The following is a 10,654-nucleotide window of genomic DNA, read 5'->3' on the forward strand; positions in this document are numbered from 1 at the left end:
TGATGTTACTGTCATATATGGGAACACACATCAAAACTTGCGGAGCAAGTATTTGCAGCTTAAAATCCTGAGGACAATAGGGGAGTGGTTTTTAAAGAAATGCTCTCACAAACACCTGCAATGTGACAGCAGATGATAGTCTGTTGAAAAACACGAACACTGACAATGCTGAGTTCCTCTGAATATGAGGAAGTTTTAGGAATGTCTTAAACAAATTATTCCAATTATATTTTCCTTTTCATGTATGCATACAAAGGTCTTGTGACAAACACCTGTGTTTAAATCAACCTGAAAGTTCTTTTCATAAATACAAAAATAAAATTTTAAGTGATAAGAAAGTATTATGTCATGGTTTCATTGGCAACTATTTGACTTTTTTTAGTGTTTCATAAAATAATGGTGCAACATACGAACTCTCTAAGTCCCATCTTATAGATGAGCAAACTGAGGCACTTTTATTACTTGCTCAAAGTCACACAGATAGTCTCAACCCCAGGTCTTTCTGATTCTAGAACCTGTGTTCTCAGCCATTATTGTTCTTCATCTCTGACATCTCTGAATTCAGATCAACATAGGTTCTGATTCCAGCGTTGCCACTTTCTGGCTTTGTGACCCATGAGACTGATGTCTAGTAGTCTCTGAGCCATAAAGCAGAAATGCTAATGAAACCCGCTTCTCAAAGTTATAGGTGGGAAAATCCATATGTGAAAAGGTTCAACATAGTTCCTGGCCCCAAGAAAGCGCCCAGGATGTGGCAGGCTGAAGGAGGGGTCTACCTATAAGTCGCGCACGTCCTAATCTGAAGAGCACCCCTTTGCCTCTGCAGCAGCAGACAAAAGACTTGGGTGGCACCAAGAGCTCAGATCTAGGACTGGAACTGTGTCAGTAAAAGATGCTTTTAGCACTCTCAGGACAAGCCAGTCTGTATACACTTCCTGGTGCCTGCGAGATGCTCAACTCTTCCTTCCTACTAACAAAACAACAGCTGCAGTGACCGTAATTAGTGTATTACTTTATTATTACCATTTATATCTTTTGAATGCCTACACTTTAGGACTGTTCTAAGGCCTTGACCCACATTCTAATCTCACAATAACCCCAGGAGTAGGCACATTACAGATAAGGGGAAGGCTCAGAGAGTTGAAGAACACATAGGGCTGTCTTTGGGCGTCCTGGGCTGATTCAGAGAACAAATACGCCCAGTGTCTTAGGTTAATTTGATACTTTGGGATCCCATGGTTCATTCCCATTAGGTCTGAGATTCAAGTTAAGAAGTCGACTTCTAAATGTCATAAAGGATTTCTTCTCCCCCTGCCCCACACCAGTGATAAATAAAACATGTTTACCGTGGAAAATTTGGAAAATATTTACAACAAAAAGACAAGGTCACATATAATCCCATTGCACAGAGAACACTTCCTAGCTTGCACTTTTTTTGCTCCTTTTCTCCCATTCTTATTTCTAACCATATTTTTACACAGTTTATGTTATACATGGAATTTTATATCTTGCTTTTATCTCCCGGCATAAGCATTTCCCATGTTATTGGAAACTCTTAAACATCATTTTTATTGTTACCAGTATTGTTGAATGGGTGGACCATAAGGTCCTTAACCACTTCCTTAATGTGGGAGCATTTAATGTCCGCAGGCACAAACTTGTGTGCCTAAACCTTTGTTTACATTTCTATTTCCTTGAGATAAATTATTTATAATAGCATTACTGCATCAAATGATTTAAGACTCTTGATAGATATTGTCAAATTGTAATTCATATTTCAGAATATCTGTTTCAACCTTTTTTTTTTTTTTTTTTGAGACAGAGTCTCATTTCATCGCCCAAGCTGCAATGCAGTGGTACAATCTCACCTCACTGCAACCTCCGCTTCCCAGGTTCAAGCGATTCTCATGCCTCAGCCACCCTAGTAGCTGGGATTACATGTGCAGGCCACCACACCCGGCTAAGTTTTGTATTTTCAGTAGAGATGGGGTTTCATCATGTTGGCCAGGCTGGTCTTGAACTCCTGGCCTCAAGTGATCCGCCTGCCTTGGCCTCCTAAAGCACTGGGATTACAGGCATGAGCCACCGTGCCCAGCCAAATATTAACATTTTATTGTTATTTTGATAATGAAATTTTTCTGATTGTTTTCAATTAACATATTTTTGTTTACTAGTAAACATGAACTTTAAAAAAAAAAAAAACTTTATTTTACAATTGTATCTGTGAATTTGTGAGGTTACAGCTAAGCAGTTAGGAGCCCCTGCCTGCTAGATTAAGCTGTGTGATTTTGAATCCTGGCCCCTCACTTACAATATGCGTGATCTTGAGATGATCATTTAACTTCTCAAAGCTTTATTTTTTTTCTCATCTTTTAATAGGGATGAGAATAATAACACCTAAATCATAGGGTCTTTGTAAAGAATGAACGAGAAATCCCATGTAAATTATACCTGGCATATAGTAAGTGTTCACTAAATATTAGCTACTTGAATTTCTTTTGCAAATTCTTTTTCATATATTTTTCTCATTTGTCTTTTGAGATCTTAGTATCTTTCTTATCCATCTGAAAGAGTTCTTTCTATAGGAAGAACATTAGCCCTTTGCTACATATGTTGTGAATATTTTCTAATTGGCTTTTAAAGCTACATTCTTTCTCTCTTGATAGTCTCCGAGAGTATTTTAGGGCCATCCACATCTAGTGAAGCCGAAGGGAAGAGTTAGGTCTATTCAGTAAAGATATAGAAAAATGAAGGAGTTTTCATTTCCAGTGATGCGCCCCAGAAAACATTGCTTCCACTCACAATGCTGCATTTCTAATAGATGAGGTAAGAATTGATGGGGTTTGTCCTACTCACAAAATGACGCCCAAGCGGAGATGCACGAAGAACGTTGCCACGGCTCTGACATATTGATGGCAAGCACAGCCCGAAGCACTTTGTGTCAGGGAAGGAAGTGTTAGAGCTTTCTCGAGCCCACTCTTTCTCAGTTTGGAAGCTGTCCTCATGTTCACAAGGATATTTTGGTAGAAAACCTCCTTTTCCAGGATCTCCATTTGCCTGTCGCCACTTCTGTGCACTCAGTACTTTTCTGTCAACGAGGGTTCCAAGGAGTGAGAAAGCCTGTTTTTGTTTTCATTTTTTATGTCTATTAAAAATAAACATGCTGAGAAGCTGCCTCTTAGTCTCTTTATCAAGCCCCAAATGACGTGTAGCCCTTGTCAACTCAGCGTTGACGAACGCAATCAGCATTTACAAAATCAGATTTGTAAGGCATCGGGAATAAACTTAGCTAAGGGCAGGTTTCCCCTCCATTGATCAAAACGGTTTTTTGCCGAATGATGGGCAGTCAGTCGGTCCCTCGAAGTAAGTAGGCTACAGGCAGACAGGATGCTGTCCCCAGCCCACCCGCCTGGGCCCAGCTCACAGGACACCTGGCAGGTTCTTCTGCTAAGAAAGCCGAGAAGCCCACCTCTTTATGGGTCGGCACAAACGGGGCACATTTCATGCTGAGTCAATTTAATCAATACTTTTCTTGCTTTGGAAACCCAGAGCATTTAGAGAGAGCAAAGCCACACTACACAGTAAAGCAGCTTTAAATTCTAATGAGCTTCTCTGTGCTAATTAATGACTTTGCTAACTGGAAGCTTTCTTTGTTAGAAAACACGCTCTTGCCTTTCAAGATGACAGCTTTTCCTTTCCCGAATGTCTTTTATTATCAAACCAGAAAGGGACGTACTTTATTCCTCTCATCCTGTTAGAACTAATAGATTTTTATTATTTAAAAAATAATTTTCTTTTAGTAACCAGCATTGCATTTTGCCTTGTAAAATCTAGAAAGTGCAAGAGATCAATTTCTCCTAAATCCTACCTGTCACCCGCCCGGCAGGAAACGGAGTTCTAGAGGGTAAACACAGCCTCTTCGGAATAGACACAACAGTATGCCCCCTGCCACACCCTCCCATTGCACAGTGAGATTTGGTAATTTGCAAATTGAGCAGCCATCATTATTTTTTAAGGAGCAAACAGGGTCTCCACTCCTCACTAGGAGAATGTGGCCCAATCATTTGTCTCGGCAACGCACGAATTCTAGAGCACTTGAGAATTCTTAGCCATAAAGCTGATTACTAACACAGGGATGGTTATAAAGAAAAAACTTCGTTTTAATCTGGGGAGGAGGGGAAGGGAAGATGAAGGGCAAGAAGGAAAAGGTACATAGAGCTCATTGCTGGAGTTATCAGGCCAAATCAGAGCTTGAGCTCTAATTTTTTTGTGAATCAGAATTCACACGTGAATGTATGAATGGAATTGCTCTCCCTCTCTCTTTTCTGCCTTGTTGTTGTTGCTGTCTGACAAGAGAGTCCGTCTGGGTCTCTCTGTCACTATTGCCATCTCTGTTCCTCTGTCCTTTCTGCGTACTTGATGAAGATACCCTGCCTGGAAATAATTGCATTCAGACCCCTGAGTCCCACTTAAAAGTCTTTGGGACTGATCGAGATAAATCCCATCAGGCTTTTGTTTCCACTCAAAGTGCCCCTATCATTTATTAGACGAATTAAAGTATCAATTTCTGTTTAAACATTAACAGGGTGATGCCAAATATTAGTCAGTTCCTAATAATTCTGAGGGATTAAAAAGATAATAAAAGTAATAGTCCATTACATTACCTACTTCAGCAAGATTGTAATGAACGTAATAAATTCTGGATCAGGGTTATAACAACTTCCATCTATTTAAAATGAATTTGTAGGGTTACTTTCATTAACTATGTATATGGGGAAAATGATCTGACATATTACTTTAAAAGAGCTGTAAAACCGATTAGGAGAAAATATGCTTTCCAGACAGGGATGCCGGCCACTGGGGACAAGTGCATCCTTGGGAAGTTGGAACGAGCTGCCGAGATAGCCCGATTCTGTCCTTCCAACACTATCCGCTTGCTACTCTGAAAAAAATCATGACAGCATCAGTGCTGGTGAACGATGGTAAGGGAAACTTCTTCTTCTCCTTCTTTTTTTTTTTTTTTTCTTCCCAGGTATATTCCTACTAATGAACCAGGGCTCACTCTGCGAACTTCTGCAAGGAAATAAACCCTAGGACTGCAGCCCAGCCTGGCCTTTGGACCCCCAGGGGAAAGCTGCCATATTAAAGGGGCCCATGCCCTCATTGCTAGAGGAGACAAGGGAGCGAGCACTTGACTGCACCACAGAAATTACTGCTGTACCTCGAATGCCCGCTTCATTTATCAATTTCATAGCAGAAAAACCCATATGACTGCCTTGTTCAGTCGCACGCTAAATCTAGTCACAGAAAGCTCCCCACCGCCAGTCAAGTGTGTTACGCACAGGCCTGAATAAAGTAACTTGAAATACCACTAATGATTTATACTTAATTGAACTTCTAAGTGATTAAAGTGGCAGTAATGAATGAATAACACCCTCCTCATTCCCTTGACCACTCAGCCCAGCCCCTCCAGGCAGAGTGGGCCTCGCCTGGGGAAGTCAGCGGGGACGGCCGACCGAAGCCATCCTCTGGGCTCCCCGATGCTGCTCATCCTGGCTCAATTGCTCTCACTTGCAGTAAATGACTCCATAAGCACCGAATCAGACCATTGATCCTTTTTATTAGATTACCCAATTGTAAGGTTAATGCATTTGCATTTGGCAAACGGAGTCGGTCAACTCGAATCCCGAGCAGGGATCAGCGTTTAAAAGGACACATGTGGGGAGCAACTCTGTCAACACACAGATTTGCTGGCAGCAGTGGCCAGACGCTGACGCCCTTCCTTCCCCTGGCCCCCCCACCAAAGAAGGTGCCATAAGAATTCACTTCCAGGCCTGTGTCTTCCTTAGCAGCACCCCCCATGGGACAGTCAGGGGACCAAATCTGCTGCCCATGTCCTCCCCACCCCCCCGTGCTTCTGCTTCTGGAAGAAGAAAGAATCCTGCAAAAGTTTTCAGTCACCTCAGACAGGGACAAAGGTGGATAGTTCACCTGGGCCAGGAACCTTGCTGCCTTCTCTAAATGGAGGAGAGCCAAGACTTAAATCAGTGACAAGGACACAGGCTTCAGAAACCAAAAGTTCTTCTTTTCTGATGGTCATAGAGTCAGACAGGGGGCAGCCACTTATACTTAGGGCCTCTACACCTGATGTGAATTTATTCTTGGATTTTCTAAATGCATTAACCAAATGCTATTTAAGTGGTCTGCCTTCATTAGGATTTTCTAGTAAAGAAATTCATAAGTATGTTGGAAAAACATACTTTGTTGATCTCATATGAGTTCTGCATTGGAGAATGTAGCCACGGTTTAGGGGAAATTAGAAGTTACCCAGAGAAATCACTCCAGAAAATCATGTCCTTTCACAGAACAGGAAACTAGGGTGCAGAGAGAATGAAACTTACCGAAGGACCACCCCCATCACAGTGAGTTCATGGAAAAACTCCCGTCTTCTGCCTTCCAGATCACCCTGATGGGCCATCCTCGGGTAAGAAAGCAATACTCTCAGAAGAGGTGGTTTTGAGGCTGCGACAGTAAAGAAATCATCTTTTTATACAAATGTCTTAAGACACAAGCCATATTTCATATTCAGCTGCATAAACTAGGTCTTTGTCTAAATTGTTCTGTGGAGTAACATTCGCTGTAAGTATTGCTTACAGGATGGATTTGTTCAGCATCTTGCCTCTGAGGACAAGGAAGCTGCTTTCATCATTTCCATTCTGTTCACTTTTTCTGCTGTTCACTTTCTAAAGGTGGCCAGGACGCTGGGGAACAACCCATCATGTGAAGTCAGATACTGAGGGTTCAAGCCCCAGCCCTGTCACTCACAGGCCATGTTATTGCTCTGAGCCTCAGCCTTCTTCATTGTAATAATTCCTCCTTGCTGAATTGTTTTGAGATAAATGGGATCATATATGTGAAAATGACCAGTGCAGATGAAGCTCTTATCTAGGTAAGGCTCCTTATCCATGAGTTTTCTCCCTCCTGATTTCAGAGAAAACAAGTGATCCCCTTGGCTTTACAGGCAGTAACTGACTGGGGACAGGTAGCCTAGAGACAGCCCACGTCAGTAAAGGGAGCTGTTTCCAGTCCCAGCTCTCTCTTGCTTTGCAAGAGAGGCCCAGGCCCTTGCCAGCCTTTCACTTGCCTCCTCTGCTGAAGGCTGGAGGCTGTGCCTTCTTTGAATCACTGCTCAGACCTTGTCTGAGTCTCACAGGGCCTAAGAGGCCATGAAGATAGGGGTAGGGCAATTGCTCTAACAATTCAGTTACACTTCAATTGCCATAATAGTCATTCTTATTCACTTACATTTTTTGAGCACTCTGTCATTTAAGTCTTTTTTACTTGTGTTTAACCTCATCTAAGCCTCTCAGCAGTCCTATAAGATTCAAACAACCATGCCCATTTTACAGAAGCAGAAATCGAAGCTTGCATAGTCAAGTGACAGTCCAAAGCGACACAGCTGAGAGGCGACAGAGCTGGGGTTCAAGCTCAAGCTGGTCAGACTCCAGGATCAGTGCTCCATCACTGTGTCCTGCTCCTAGGACTCATGGTACCTTTGTGGCAAGGCACAAGCCAGATGTCAGCAGGGACCCTGACCTCTCCTTCCTCTTTTAGCCAGTTGATCCACTGAGCCCCAGGGACAGGTATCTGTTCTCAGGGAAAACAGAGCATCAGAGGAGAAGGGGGAAAATAATCCCCAGGTGAGCAACAGCTGACCTCTGTGAGTTATTGAGAAAGTGTCGAGGTGGCAAGGCTGGTGGCGACAGGACCCCAGGGGCCTAAAGGAAGGGCGCTTATCTGATTGGGAGTGCATGCGGGCAGATTCTACCTAGAGATAGTTGCGGCTGGGCTGTCTGGGAGGAGAGGGCAAAGAGAGGCCCCAGCTGGAATAGGCTACTAGTCCAGAAAGAAGTTCCCTGCATTAGAGCTTGCCACCCAAGAAGTTTCAGACCTGAGCAGGCCAAATCCCAAATCCCCATAGGCCATGCCATCAGCCATGGCCTCTGTTCTAAGGAGAACACACGGAATACCAGGTGTAGGGAAACAGATGCCTGTATATGCATAGACATGGACAGACTTGGTCTCTAAGTGGGTCTGTGCTTGTCTGCAGGGGAGTGTGCATGTGTGTGCGTACATGTGCATGTATGTGCCCACACAGCACCTGAGAGTGGGACAGTGTCTCTCTGTGCTTGTGTCTCTCTGTGAGGATGAGGGTGGGTGGGCATGTGTATGAGTGACCATGGCTGGTCCCCAGACCTGCATCTATGGCCCCATGGAGGTCTTTATGCCCATGACTCAGCTGAGGTGAAGGATGATGGGGGAACAGTTGATCCCATCAGTGGGAATGTCATGATTCACAGAAGTAGGTTCTGGGGGACCGGGAAGGAAGGGTCTGCTCTGTCTTGAAGAGTCAGGAAGGGCTGCCTGGAGGAAGGGGCATTTGCTACATGGAACCTTCCTCCTGAGTCTCTCATGGGTTAGACTTGAACCAGAATGTGTGGAAACCCCTATTGCCACCCAGTCATATTTGGTCTGTCGTCCCCATAGCAGTTTGAGATAAGCCAAGCAGCACGATGGACTGAGGAGTTAACCAGCCTCTTCCCCTGAAATATAAACACAAGCTCCCCACCAAGCCCTGTGTTCACAGGAGGAGATGGGAGTAACCAGGACAGCCCCTGGCCACCTCTGACTCCTGGACTTGGGGCTCTTGAGTACTGCCTGGTGGGTGTTTCCCTGCTGGAATGACCTGATTTTTTATGCGCAATGCAGAACAAACCCCTGTGCAGAGTTGAGCACTGCCCCTGTGACCAGGGCTGGTGCGGGCAACAGAGCTCGACTCTGTACCTCTGGCCTGGAGGATGCAGGGCCTGAAACCCACTTCTCTCACCACCTCTTACTGCTGTGTGATTTGGGACAAGCCCTTTCAGCAATGGGAGCCTCAGTTTCCTCATCTGTCAGATAGAGACGATTATTTCCCGCATACCTCAGTCACTGATCCTTGGTAGCTGTGCCTCAAGCCAATCACTAAGCTCTCTGAGGTTCAGCTTGCTCATCTGTGAAACAGGGACAATAACAGCAAATGAGATCACGTGGAGAAAAGCACTTCAAAATTTAAACATTATCTGGCGTTTGAAAGAAATCACCTGTGAGATGGAAAGACTCAGAGAGAGTTTCAATTCTTGGCTCCATCTGCAACCCTGGCTGGGCATTTCTCAGAGGATGCAGGCCCCTGGGTGTTGCTTCAGCGGCCAAGCAGGCTCAGACAGAGAGCTCCAGGACCCCAAGGCCAGGAAGGCCCGGAGACGGAGTCTGCCAGTCAGAAGGCACTGGCCTGTGGCTCCCTAGAGCTGCCCAGCAATGATTCAGGAAAAGGCTGACAAGGATATTAGCAGCGTGGGTTTTTTTAATCCTGAGTCCAGAGAAAATGCACGGTCAGGAATAAAGTCGCCCAAGAGAGCAAGGAGAAGGAGAAATAATCAGAATTAGCCAGCGGGAGGGCAGCACAAACAGGGGAAATGCAGCCCCACCAGGGTTGGAGCCTCTGCAGGACCAGCTGAGGAGGTGGCCAGGGAGTGGGCAGGCCCGGACAGGCGTATGAGGGAACTTGGGCGGGCTGGAGCCTAGCGAGGAGGCAGAAGGGAAGACAGTAAAAGAAGCCGTCATCAGGTGAGTCCAGCACCCTCTGAGGCTGCCGTGGGACACCCTGGCCACAAGGCAGTGGAAAGGGTGCTGCCAGAGGGCTTCAGTGCTCTGCCTCGCATTGTTCACGGGTTCTGGATGTGGACGCTGGGTTCTGGAGTGACCGAGAGACTTCCCAGATCCTGCAGAAAGGCTGCAGAAACCTCTGCAGGTAGCAGGCCTTCACACCCCACTCCTTCGAGGCTGAAACCAGACAAACATGACAGAGACCATGGCCCTAAAATTTCACTGGGGCTCTCTCCCTGGCAGTTGGACAGGGTGTATCAAGACATTCAGGAGGTGATCCCAGCGCCTGCTTTAAGAGCAGAAAGGAATGGATTTTGATGAGCTGGGGCAGAGAAATCCATTTCCATGGGCAATGGAACTGATGTTGTTCCTAATTGAAACCTGCTTTTCACAAATCATTTAGACTATCAGATGGCTTAAGAAAAAGCCCTGGTCCTGAGTGTGTGTGTGTGTGTGTGTGTGTGTGTGTGTATTGGGAGAGGGCAGCATTAATGCATCCACCCTTGATTCCACTGCAGATCCCAAATTAATGGAGTATAAATTAATGACAAACGTATGTGGCGTCCTGGAAGCCCAATGCTCCTGTGACACTCCCTGACTCTGGGTCCTCAGGCAAAGTGCTTTCCTGAGCTGCTTTGCTACTAATCTGATATAGAGGAATGGGAATGTATGTCCCCAAGTCCCCCTTGCCATGGCCGGGACCACATTACCCATTCAGCACAGCTTTCTTTTTAACCAGGAAAGGCCTCAAATTGAAGATTTGACAGTGTCGGCGATAATAGCACAATTATACAGAATTAAATTGTGTCTCTGCATTAAAAGCATTCATTGGCTAAATGTAATATTTATTACACCACAATTTTGGTAAGGCCATTCAGCCTATTTTTCTGCAATATTTAATACTCCAGAAGCATCGATAAATAAAGGCATCAGGACCTCTCTGACCCTC

General features: G+C 45.0%; 1 long non-coding RNA gene across 1 annotated transcript; it reads right to left on the minus strand.

Moving 5' to 3' along the window:
- Positions 1–2,539: 2,539 nt before the first annotated feature.
- Positions 2,540–9,069, minus strand: LOC117068284. Its single transcript, XR_004431054.1, has 3 exons — positions 8,984–9,069; positions 6,402–6,522; positions 2,540–3,088 (listed from the first exon to the last, which is right to left on the minus strand). It is a non-coding gene; the product is annotated as an uncharacterized LOC117068284 (long non-coding RNA).
- Positions 9,070–10,654: the final 1,585 nt, after the last annotated feature.

The sequence above is a fragment of the Trachypithecus francoisi genome, unplaced genomic scaffold (genome assembly GCF_009764315.1).
Source record: "Trachypithecus francoisi isolate TF-2019V2 unplaced genomic scaffold, Tfra_2.0 Lachesis_group21, whole genome shotgun sequence".
Lineage (NCBI taxonomy): Eukaryota > Metazoa > Chordata > Mammalia > Primates > Cercopithecidae > Trachypithecus > Trachypithecus francoisi.